This window comes from Myxine glutinosa, chromosome 3 (genome assembly GCF_964187855.1).
Source record: "Myxine glutinosa chromosome 3, kmMyxGlut1.1, whole genome shotgun sequence".
Classification (NCBI taxonomy): Eukaryota; Metazoa; Chordata; class Myxini; order Myxiniformes; family Myxinidae; genus Myxine; species Myxine glutinosa.
This window is the reverse complement of record NC_136263.1, coordinates 56,826,040-56,839,401: the sequence shown is the minus strand read 5'-3', so window position 1 is coordinate 56,839,401 and position 13,362 is coordinate 56,826,040. Positions and strand designations below refer to the sequence as shown.

At 41.8% G+C, this 13,362-nt stretch overlaps 1 long non-coding RNA gene across 1 annotated transcript; it reads right to left on the bottom strand.

Annotated features, from left to right (window-relative positions):
* Positions 1-723: 723 nt before the first annotated feature.
* LOC137423465 (uncharacterized) lies at positions 724-6,654 on the bottom strand. The gene is made up of 3 exons (XR_013622831.1): positions 6,405-6,654; positions 6,052-6,280; positions 724-1,479 (listed from the first exon to the last, which is right to left on the bottom strand). It is a non-coding gene; the product is annotated as an uncharacterized LOC137423465 (long non-coding RNA).
* Positions 6,655-13,362: the final 6,708 nt, after the last annotated feature.

Here is a 13,362-nt window from a genome sequence, read left to right as displayed (position 1 = left end):
CAACCCTTTTTTTTAACTTCAAAACAAAGTAAATGATTATAACATTGAGGATATAATACAACTATTTTGTGATACACAGAAATCAAAACCGAAACCAAAACCCATAACTTGTATTCTCAGTGATAATACGGGTGATATACATGTTACGGGGTCAACCTCGAGGGGAGCCCCGGCAGAAAGATGTATGGTCCTTGGGTGAAAATAAGTCGATCAATAACGAGTCCACACCAAGGGTTACGAACAAACCCCAATATCTATCTATAATTCCAGTAATCTCTGTGTGAATGTGTGTATGTGTGTTTGTATGTTTGTATGTTTGTATGTTTGTCTGTGACCGCTGTTTCTCGACAACCACGGGTCCGATATACTTGCAACTTGCCAGGTATATTGCTGGGGACCCGAGGATGTGCCTTTTCAAGGTTTCATATTAATCGGACAAGTAGTTACCGAACTATGGCGATTTAGCCGTTCGCCGTTCACTTTGGCGCTAGCAAATGGACCACACCATTTCATGTAAATAGAGGGGGGGGGGGGGGGGGGGTTCTGTGGTCGTTACTGGCTTTGCGAATGGACCAAACCATTTCATGTAAATAGAGGGGGGGGGATATAATTTTAGATATATATATAGTACGGGCATGCCCTAGGAAGTACGGGCATGTACGGGCATATATATATATAGAAGTACGGGCATATATATATAGTACGGGCATGCCCTAGTATTCCCAAATCCCGCACAGGAATCGCAACGCGTTTACAGCACTTCCATACAATCCTTATCTATAGTATAGGTGGCGTCACCTTAACCCACAACAGTGTTGGCAACACTCACGGCACTTGCCCCCAATGTCTCTGCATGCCTCCCAGGTGACGTTGAGTCGATCCAGCGATCGGGAAAGCAATGTCCGATTCCTGCACGCCTCCCAGGTGACGTCGAGTCGATACAGCGATCGGGGAATCTATGTCCGATTCCAATCCGGGGCTGGGAGTGAGGATACTCGACAACCTCAGCGAGGATACCCGACTTCGCAGGTTCCGCAGTAATCTGGCGCTCTCCTGACGCGCGGACTTCGGTTCACAGAGGCACGGCTCCCTTGTCCTTCACGTTCGGCGGCTCGGTCTCGAGCTGCAGTCTCAACTCTCCACCGTCTCCTTCCAATCTCTTTCGCGCGCCAGGCCCAAGGTGCGACCCGTACACGCCCTCGTAGGCGTCGAGGCGAACAGCACCGGGCGCTTGGTTCCTTCCAGGACCACACGGCACCTTGACGCGTAACCGGCAATCAATCACCCCGCGCAGGTAACTCCTCTCGCCAGACGGGCTTTTCCAACTCCGTTCCAAAGTAGGTAATGATCGCCTCCGCTCGCGTCGGAGCTCTCGAAGCTTACGATGGCCGCCCTTCCTTCTCCCCCTCCTCTTCTTCACGATCCCGTTTCCGGTCTCGTTTTTCCCAGAAGGGCTCCTGACCCTTTAATCACAACAACCTTTAATAGAATATACATTAATAAGAAATGACCTGAATTGTAACCCCCATAAACCCGGAATTCGTAACATACACTACCGGTCAAAATGTTGATGAAGTGTGTATGAAGCATGATATTGATTTTGGGAATACCATTACATTGGATGAAAAACACGAAGCCGACAGATAAATGTTGTATAATTTGTCTCTGATACAAAATCTAACATTGAGAGAGAACGTTGATAGGTTTATTGTGAAAAAATTGATGAGTGCTAAATTGAAACTTGGTCTTGGTTATTCCTCAAAAAACGATTAGGCTCTAATGATGTCATCAAGACTGAGGAGCTTTTGGCTGAAGAATTACACAAACCTATAATCACCAAGTTTAAAAGAAGGAAGGTTTATTCCAAAGACACTGACCACATTTGGTCTGCTGATTTAATTGAACTAAATAATGATAAGGGATACAAGTATGCTTTCACCGTTATTAATTTGAGTAGATTTGCATGGGTTGTTCCTTTAAAAAACAAAAGGGGTATAAACAAAAGGGTATAACTCTTATGTTTGCTTTCAGTGAAACATTTAATAAAAGTAAAAGGAAACCAAAGAAGTTATGGACTGATGAAGGAACAGAGTTCTATAACAAAATATTTTTGAAATTTGTTAAAGATAATGGTATTACATTATACAGCACTTTTAATGAAGGGAAGGCAGTTGTTATTGAGCGTTTTAATCGTACTTTGAAAGAGAGGCTATATAAAAAATTCACACAACTCGGTTCTCAACAATGGGTATTATTAATTAAGGATATTGTTGATAATTACAATATTACAGTGCATTCATCAATAAAATCAAAACCATCAAACATTTACAGAATTAGAATATGAAAAGGAGATTGATTTGAGAAAGCCCAAGTTCAAAGTTGGTGATATTGTAAGAATATACAGATGGAAAAGTCATTTTGAGAAAGGTTGTACAAAGAGATGGACTAATGAACTTTTTAAAATCGTTGATGTAATGAATACCGTCCCTTGGACCTATAAATTATATGATTTGAATGGGGAAGAAATATTGGGTTCTTTTTATTCACAAGAATTACAAAAGACACAAATAAGCAGATAATGCCCTTGAAAGCAATGGGTTGGCACTTCACAATCCTCTACTATACACCGCTATGGTCACTCGAGGGCCAGGTCCGGGGTGTTTAGAAGGGTGCATCTGCTGAGGTATTGAAATAATAAATGAACAATATATGTAATGAGGGATGTTCTTCGATCTGTGAACCCCAAACACAGAATCCTCAACTGAAGTCAGTCAAGGCTTAACTTCTGTACACTTTTGTTTGTTGGTGTGTGTGAGTGAGTAATAATAATATACCAACCCTAACCCGCACATTAAAACATCAAATGTGTAAGTCTAAACAACTGTATCCATTACATCAACGATTTAAAAAAGTTCTTAACTCCATCTCTTTGTATAACCTTCCAATTCTGTTCATCTTTTTCCTTTTTTTTTCGTCCAACTTTTAAAAAACAATTCAACGATAATCTATTTATATAAAACACTGTGTGTGTGTGTGTGTGTGTGTGTGTGTGTGTGTGTGTGTGTGTGTGTGTGATGATACCAATAGACTCATAAACGGAGAGGCTCATGTGCTTGATATTTGGCATAGACATGGCCATTGAGCCTGGGAAGAACATGGCCGACCGGAAAAAATTATTTCATTTTATTTTTTTACCATATTTTTACCTCAGCGCATTTCAGCGAGGAATATTATGCACGGAATCTGAGGCGGTGGCAGAGCAGTGCGCTGATTCGCTCAGAGCGATCACGTGATGTTCCTTGCCGCCATAAACTCACAGTTACGTGTTCACACATAATTCAGAGCGAAAAGTGATTGCGTTTTTTCACATTTCCAACTGTTATTTTTTAAACAATTCAACGATAATCTATTTATATAAAACACTCTGTGTGTGTGTGTGTGTGTGTGTGTGTGTGTGTGTTTGTGTAATGTTACCAATAGACTCATAAACGGAGAGGCTCACGTGCTTGATATTTGGCATAGACATGGCCATTGAGCCTGGGAAGAACATGGCCGACCGAAAAAAAATTATTTCATTATATTTTTTTTACCATATTTTTACCTCAGCGCATTTCAGCGAGGAATATTATGCACGGAATCTGAGGCGGTGGCAGAGCAGTGCGCTGATTCGCTCAGACCGATCACGTGATGTTCCTTGCCGCCATAAACTCACAGTTACGCGTTCGCACGTAATTCAGAACGAAAAGCGATTGCGTTTTTTCACATTTCAGCGAGGAACATTGCCATTCACACCACATAGGTTTTTTTTCTTTCATCTTTAGATCCATTTTTTTTTTCAGCAAGGAATATTATACACGGAATCTGAGGCGGTGGCAGAGCATTGCGCTGATTCGCTCAGAGCGATCACGTGATGTTCCTTGCCGCCATAAACTCACAGTTACGCGTTCACACGTAATTCAGAGCGAAAAGCGATTGCGTTTTTTCACATTTCAGCGAGGAACATTGCCATTCACACCACATAGGTTTTTTTTTCTTTCATCTTTAGATCCATATTTTTTTTCAGTGAGGAATATTATACACGGAATCTGAGCCGGTGGCAGAGCAGCACGCTGATTCGCTCAGAGCGATCACGTGATGTTCCATCCCCGCCGCCAGACCATTGAACATAAAACACAGTTTGTGTGTGTGTAATGTAATGTTACCTCCCCTCCCCCCTCCATCCTCCCCTCCCCACTCCATCCTCCCCTTCCCCCCCTTCCCCTTCCCCCTCCACCCTACCCCCTCCCTTCCCCCTCCCTTTCCCCCTCCCTTTTCCCCCTCCCTTTTCCCCCTCCCCTTTCCCCCTCCCCTTTCCCCCTCCCCTTTCCCCCGCCCCTTTCCCCCGCCCCTTTCCCCCGCCCCTTTCCCCCTCCCCTTTCCCCCTCCCCTTTCCCCCTCCCCTTTCGCCCTCCCCTTTCCCCCCTCCCCTTTCCCCCCTCCCCTTTCCCCCCTCCCCTTTCCCCCCTCCCCTTCCCCCCTCCCCTTTCCCCCCTCCCCTTTCCCCCCTCCCCCCTCTTCTCCCCTCCCCCCTCTTCTCCCCTCCCCCCCTGTCCTCTACTCCCCTTCCCCCTTCCCCTCCCCTTCCCCCTCCCCCTCCCCTTCCCCCTCCCCCTCCCCCGCCCGGCAATGCCGGGTACTTCTGCTCGTACAAGATAAATGAGTCTATGAGGTATGACATTCATTCAAAAATTCACCTCGCAAAAAAAATCCCAACCCTAACCAAACCCCAACCCCCATCCTAACCCAACCCCCAACCCATCCCTAACCCAAACCCCATCCCTAACCCAAACCCCATCCCTAACCCAACCACCACCCTAACCCAACCCAACCCCAAACCAACCGCAACCCAACCCGAACCCTCACATTCAAAATCTCAACCCCAACATAATCTTTTTTTTTCTTTTTTTCTTTTTAATGCGTATTTCAAAATTTTTTTTTTTTCCTCTTCTTCCAATTGTCTTTCAAGGCTTTCAAGTTTGAAGAAGTATAGATGGGGAGAAAGAATTTTGCAGCATTTTCTTCCTCAAACTTAATTGATATTGCAGAAATATATGTAAAAAAAAAAAAATATATATTACTTATTACCTTCGCAAAAGCGGAAGGTTATGTTTTGATCGCTGTGTATTTATTTGTATGTCTGTGTGTGTGTATGTTAATCGCATAACTCAAAAAGTATTCAACCGAATTGCATGAAATTTGGTGGGATGATTGGTTATTATACGGGACACATTTGATTAGATTTTGGGAAACAGATTTGCTCAAATTCTGACTATTTTTAACTCGATCGTATTTCACTCAAAGTTATGAGCGACTGAAGAAGAAGATGTCCATCCAGGACGTCATCACTATAACGCGATCTCCCGCGATCATTTCAACCTCAAAAAAAATTATAATTGCAGATTTGACAATAGATGAGGCATATTAACAAACGAATGAAACAGATTTGCTCAAATTCTGACTATTTTTAACTCGATCGTATTTCACTCAAAGTTATGCGCGACTGAAGAAGAAGATGTCCATCCAGGACGTCATCACTATAACGCAATCTCCCGCGATCATTTCAACCTCAAAAAAAATTATAATTGCAGATTTGTCAAGAGATGAGGCATATTAACAAACGAATGAAACAGATTTGCTCAAATTCTGACTATTTTTAACTCGATCGTATTTCACTCAAAGTTATGAGCGACTGAAGAAGAGGATGTCCATCCAAGACGTCATCACTATAACGCGATCTCCCGCAATCATTTCAACCTCAAATGAAATTCAAATTGCAGATTTGTCAATCGGGGAGGCATATTAACAGACGAATGAAACAGATTTGCTCAAATTCTGATTTTTAAAAATCGATCGCATTTCACATAAAGTTTCACATCGCATACACTCCCATGCCAAGTACAGAACAGTAGCTGCGGCGAAGGTATGCGCTCTACCGAGTGCCCGGATTCTAGTCTAATATTGAATTAAATAACATATATATAATTTAATTTATTTTCAATCAACTGAACTTACCTTAAATCAAGTGCCATTAAACAAAGAACATTGTTCATTGCTTTAGAATCCAAAGAGTCTCCAAGATGGACCCGACAGGTAGAGTCTCCAAGGTATAACTCTGGTTGGGTCTTCAAGGCAGAACTCATTCTGTGGGTCCTGGTTGCTCAAAAAGTCTTCAAACAAATCAATCATTTCACCCCAAGTTGTTGTAAAAGCAGTTTTCATTTTGTGTATCAGATACAATTTCCTGTGAGAGAAAATAACAATGTATTAATTTAATACAATATTATTATATGTACAAATCAAACTTTGTAAAAATAAATAAATAAATAAACAAATAATTAAATAAATAAATTAATAAATAAACTTACCTCAATTGATGAGAAGTTTGAATCCAGTTCATCAATTTGAAGGTTTAGTTCCACACAGGTAGAGTCTCCAAGGTATAACTCTTTGACTGGGTCATCAAGGAAGAACTCGTTCTGTGGGTCTTGGTTGTTCAAAAAGTCTTCAAACAAATCAATCATTTCGCCCCAAGTTGTGGTAAAATCAGTTTTCATTTTGTTTCTCAGATACAATTTCCCATGAGAGAAAATAATGATGTATTACTTCAATACAATATTATTATATGCATGAAACAAACTTTGTAAAAATAAATAAATAAACAAGAAGACGTCATGCGAAGCACGATACTTGCAAAATCTGCCAGTCTTGCAAAATCAAAATCTTTCAAGTCAATCCGATGAAAATTGAGGATTTTAGAAATTTGGAAAAGTTGGTGACCTTTGGCCGATGTTGACCTTTTGACTTTTTGACCCCAAAAGCAAAAGGCTTCTCAATTGGGACGACGTATACAACTTGGTGAAGTTCCGTGACGATCGGTTTAGAATTGTGACTTGCAGGCCAGTGACAGACAGACAGACAAACAGATGAAAAATCGGTCAGAGACCGAGGACTTGCCGGAATGTACTTCTTTATCGGCCATTTTGGACAAATATGGCGGCAGAACCACCTGACCAATGACGTCATCATTATTTGTTTTCTAAACTAATTTATTCCTTGATGATGCTCAAGAAATTTCATCTTGATTGGATGAAGTTCTGTACTTGTCGAATTATGATGTCATAATGGAGGCACCGATGACATCATCATTAACATATTTTATTCCCCATGGAGAGTTCTTCACAATGACCCATGTCTCAATTTTTTCTATTCAGTACTTTCGGAGATATGGAGGTGCAAATTTTTTCGGGTTTTTCCAAGATGGCGGCCGAACCACGTGACTGATGACATCATCAACATATTTTATTCCCCATTGAGAGTTCTTTACAATGAGCCATGTCTCAATTTTTTCTGTTCAGTACTTTCGGCGATATAGAGGTGCAAAGTTTTTCGGCTTTTCCAAGATGGCGGCCGAACCACGTGACCGATGACGTCATAAATTGGGCACAGTCTATTCCAGAGCAAGACCAATATGTGTGCAAAGTTTGGCGACTCTAGGTGCAACGGTGTAGATGTCGTGCTGCAAACAGACAGGCAGACAGACATGAAAAATCGGTCAGAGACCGAGGACTTGCCGGAAGTTACTTTTTTATCGGCCATTTAGGACAAACATGGGGGCTGAACCACGTGACCGATGACATCATCATTAACATATTTTATTCCCCATGGAGAGTTCTTTACAATGAGATGTCTCAATTTTTTCTATTCAGCACTTTTCGAGATACAGATGTGCTACGTTTTTCGGTTTTTCCAAGATGTCGGCCGAACCACCTGACCGATGACATAATCATTAACATATTTTATTCCCCATGGAGTTCTTTCCTCAGAGCCATGTCTCAATTCTTTCTATTCGGCACTTTTGGAGATATGGAGGCGCTAAATTTTTCGGTTTTTCCAAGATGGCGGCCGAACCCCGCGACCTATGACGTCATCATTAACATATTTTATTCCACATGGAGAGTTCTTTACAATGAACCATGTCTCAATTTTTTCTGTTCAGTTTTTCCTATTCAGCACTTTTGGAGATGTGGAGGTGCTAAGTTTTTCGTTTTTTCCAAGATGGCGGCCGAACCATGTGGCTGATGCCGTCATCATGAACATAATTTATTCCCCATGGAGAGTTCTTTACAATGAGCCATGTCTCAATTTGTTCTATTCAGCACTTCCGGAGATATGGAGGTGCAAAGTTTTTCGGTTTTTCCAAGATGGCGGCCGAACCACGTGACTGATGACGTCATCATTAACATATTTTATTCCCCATGGAGAGTTCTTTCCAATGAGCCATGTCTCAATTTTTTCGATTCAGCACTTCCGGAGATATGGAGGTGCAAAGTTTTTCGGTTTTTCCAAGATGGCAGCCGAAACACGTGACCGATGATGTCATAAATTGGGCAGAGTCTATTCCAGGGCAAGACGAATATGTGTGCAAAGTTTGGCGATTATCCGTGCAACGGTGTAGATGCAGTGCTGCAAACAGACAGACAGACAGACAGATGAAAAATCGGTCAGAGACCGAGGACTTGCCGGAATTTACTTTTTTATCGGCCATTTAGGACAAATATGGCGGCCGAACCACGTGACCGATGACGTCATCATTAACATATTTTATTCCCCATGGAGAGTTCTTTACAATGAGCCATGTCTCAATTTTTTCCATTCTGCACTTTTGGAGATATAGTGGTACAAAGTTTTCCCGTTTTTCCAAGATGGCGGCCGAACCATGTGACCGATGGCATCATCATTAACATATTTTATTCCCCATGGAGAGTTCTTTACAATGAGCCATGTCTCAATTTTTTCTATTCAGCACTTTCAGAGAAATGGAGGTGCAAAATTTTTCGGTTTTTCCAAGATGGCGGCCGAAACACGTGACCGATGACGTCATCATTTGGGCACAGTATATTAGAGGGCAAGACAAATACGTGTGCAAAGTTTCGTGATTCTACGTGCAACGGTGTAGACGTAGTGCTGCAAACAGACAAACAGATGAAAAATCGGTCAGAGACCGAGGACTTGCCGGAATGTACTTTTTTATCGGCCATTTAGGACAAATATGGCGGCCGAACCACGTGACCGATGACGTCATCATTAACATATTTTATTCCCCATGGAGAGTTCTTTACAATGAGCCATGTCTCAATTTTTTTTCTATTCTGCACTTTTGGAGATATGGAGGTGCAAAGTTTTTCGGTTTTTCCAAGATGGCGGCCGAACCACGTGACCTATGACGTCATCATGTACATATTTTATTCCCCATGGAGAGTTCTTTACAATGAGCCATATCTCAATTTTTTCTATTCAGCACTTTTGGAGATATGGAGGTGCAAAGTTTTTCGGTTTTTCCAAGATGGCGGCCGAACCACGTGACATATGACGTCATCATTAACATATTTTATTCCCCATGGAGAGTTCTTTACAATGAGCCATGTCTCAATTTTTTCTGTTCAGCACTTTTGGAGATATAGTGGTGCAAAGTTTTGCCGTTTTCCAAGATGGTGGCCGACCACGTGACATATGACATCATCATTAACATATTTTATTCCCCATGGAGATTTCTTTTCAATGAGCCATGTCTCAATTTTTTCTGTTCAGCACTTTTGGAAAGATAGTGGTGCAAAGTTTTGCCGTTTTTCCAAGATGGCGGCCGACCACGTGACTGATGACGTCATCATTAACATATTTTATTCCCCATGGAGAGTTCTTTACAATGAGCCATGTCTCAATTTTTTCTGTTCAGTACTTTTGGAGATATAGTGGCACAAATCTTTTCGGTTTTTCCAAGATGGCGGCCGAACCACGTGACTGATGACGTCATCATTAACATATTTTATTCCCCATGGAGAGTTCTTTACAATGAGCCATGTCTCAATTTTTTCTATTCAGCACTTTCGGAGATATGGAGGTGCGAGGTTTTTCGGTTTTTCCAAGATGGCGGCCGAACCACGTGACTGATGACATCATCATTAACATATTTCATTCCCCATGGAGAGTTCTTTACAATGGGCCATGTCTCAATTTTTTCTATTGAGCACTTTCGGAGATATGGAGGTGCAACGTTTTTCGGTTTTTCCAAGATGGCGGCCGACCACGTGACATATGACATCATCATTAACATATTTTATTCCCCATGGAGAGTTCTTTACAATGAGCCATGTCTCAATTTTTTCTGTTCAGCACTTTTGGAGCTTTTGTGGTAAAAAGTTTTGCCGTTTTTCCAAGATGGCGGCCGACCACGTGACTGATGACGTCATCATTAACATATTTTATTCCCCATGGAGAGTTCTTTACAATGAGCCATGTCTCAATTTTTTCTGTTCAGCACTTTTGGAGATATAGTGGTGCAAAGTTTTGCCGTTTTTCCAAGATGGCGGCCGACCACGTGACATATGACGTCATCATTAACATATTTTATTCCCCATGGAGAGTTCTTTACAATGAGCCATGTCTCAATTTTTTCTGTTCAGTACTTTCGGAGATATAGAGGTGCAAAGTTTTTCGGTTTTTCCAAGATGGCGGCCGAACCACGTCACCGATGACGTCATCAATTGGGCACAGTCTATTCCAGGGCAAGACCAATATGTGTGCAAAGTTTGGCGATTCTCCGTGCAACGGTGTAGACGCAGTGCTGCAAACAGACAGACAGACAGACAAACAGACAAACAGACAGACAAACAGACAAACGAACAGATCAACATACTTGCCGAAAAATTTTTTCCGGCAAGTAACAAACAGACAGACAAACAAACGAACAGATCAACATACTTGCCAGAATCTTTTCCGGCAAGTAACAAATGAAAAATCGGTCAGAGACCGAGGACTTGCCGGAATGTACTTTTTTATCAGCCATTTAGAACAAATATGGCGGCTGAACCACGTGATAGATGACGTCATCATTAATATATTTTATTCCCCAATGGAGAGTTCTTTACAATGAGCCATGTCTCAATTTTTTCCATTATGCACTTTTGGAGATAGAGTGGTGCAAAGTTTTCCCGTTTTTCCAAGATGGCGGCCGAACCACGTGACCGATGGCATCATCATTAACATATTTTATTCCCCATGGAGAGTTCTTTACAATGAGCCATGTCTCAATTTTTTCTGTTCAGGACTTTCGGAGATATGGAGGTGCAAAAATTTTCGTTTTTCCCAAGATGGCGGCCGAAGCACGTGACTGATGTCATCATTAACATATTTTATTCCCCATGGAGAGTTCTTTACAATGAGCCATGTCTCAATTTTTTCTGTTCAGCACTTTGAGATATCGAGGTGCAAAAATTTTCGGTTTTTCCAAGATGGCGGCCGAACCACGTGACCGATGACGTCATCATTTGGGCACAGTATATTAGAGGGCAAGACAAATACGTGTGCAAAGTTTGGTGATTCTACGTGCAACGGTGTAGACGTAGTGCTGCAAACAGACAAACAGACAAACAGACAGATGAAAAATCGGTCAGAGACCGAGGACTTGCCGGAATGTACTTTTTTATCGGCCATTTAGGACAAATATGGCGGCCGACCACGTGACCGATGGCATCATCATTAACATATTTTATTCCCCATGGAGAGTTCTTTACAATGAGCCATGTCTCAATTTTTTCTATTCAGCACATTCAGAGATATAGAGGTGCAAAATTTTTCGGTTTTTCCAAGATGGCGGCCGAACCACCTGACATATGACGTCATCATTAACAAATTTTATTCCCCATGGAGAGTTCTTTACAATGAGCCATGTCTCAATTTTTTCTGATCAGCACTTTTGGAGATTTCGTGGTGCAAAGTTTTGCCGTTTTTCCAAGATGGCGGCCGACCACGTGACTGATGATGTCATCATTAACATATTTTATTCCCCATGGAGAGTTCTTTACAATGAGCCATGTCTCAATTTGTTCTCTTCAGTACTTTCGGAGATATAGAAGTGCAAGGTTTTTCGGTTTTTCCAAGATGGCGGCCGAACCACGTGACCGATGACGTCATCAATTGGGCACAGTCTATTCCAGGGCAAGACCAATATGTGTGCAAAGTTTGGCGATTCTACGTGCAACGGTGTAGACGCAGTGCTGCAAACAGACAGACAAACAGACAGACAGACAGACAAACAGACAAACGAACAGATCAACATACTTGCCGGAAAAAATTTTCCGGCAAGTAACAAACAGATGAAAAATCGGTCAGAGACCGAGGACTTGCCGGAATGTACTTTTTTATCGGCCATTTAGGACAAATATGGCGGCCGAAACATGTGATAGATGACGTCATCATTAACTTATTTTATTCCCCATGGAGAGTTCTTTTCAATGAGCCATGTCTCAATTTTTTCTATTCAGCACTTTCAGAGATATGGAGGTGCAATTTTTTCCCAAGATGGCGGCCGAACCACGTGACATATGACGTCATCATTAACATATTTTATTCCCCATGGAGAGTTCTTTACAATGAGCCATGTCTCAATTTTTTCTGTTCAGCACTTTTGGAGATATAGTGGTGCAAAGTTTTGCCGTTTTTCCAAGATGGCGGCCGACCACGTGACATATGACATCATCATTAACAATTTTATTCCCCATGGAGAGTTCTTTACAATGAGCCATGTCTCAATTTTTTCTGTTCAGCACTTTTGGAGATTTCGTGGTGCAAAGTTTTGCCGTTTTTCCAAGATGGCGGCCGAACCACGTGACCGATGACGTCATCATTAACATATTTTATTCCCCATGGAGAGTTCTTTACAATGAGCCATGTCTCAATTTTTTCCATTCTGCACTTTTGGAGATATAGTGGTGCAAAGTTTTCCCGTTTTTCCAAGATGGCGGCCGAACCACGTGACCGATGGCATCATCATTAACATATTTTATTCCCCATGGAGAGTTCTTTACAATGAGCCATGTCTCAATTTTTTCTATTCAGCACTTTCAGAGAAATGGAGGTGCAAAATTTTTCGGTTTTTCCAAGATGGCGGCCGACCACGTGACTGATGACGTCATCATTAACATATTTTATTCCCCATGGAGTGTTCTTTACAATGAGCCATGTCTCAATTTTTTCTGTTCAGCACTTTTGGAGATATAGTGGTGCAAAGTTTTGCCGTTTTTCCAAGATGGCGGCCGACCACGTGACATATGACATCATCATTAACATATTTTATTCCCCATGGAGAGTTCTTTACAATGAGCCATGTCTCAATTTTTTCTGTTCAGCACTTTTGGAGATTTCGTGGTGCAAAGTTTTGCCGTTTTTCCAAGATGGCGGCCGACCACGTGACTGATGACGTCATCATTAACATATTTTATTCCCCATGGAGAGTTCTTTACAATGAGCCATGTCTCAATTTTTTCT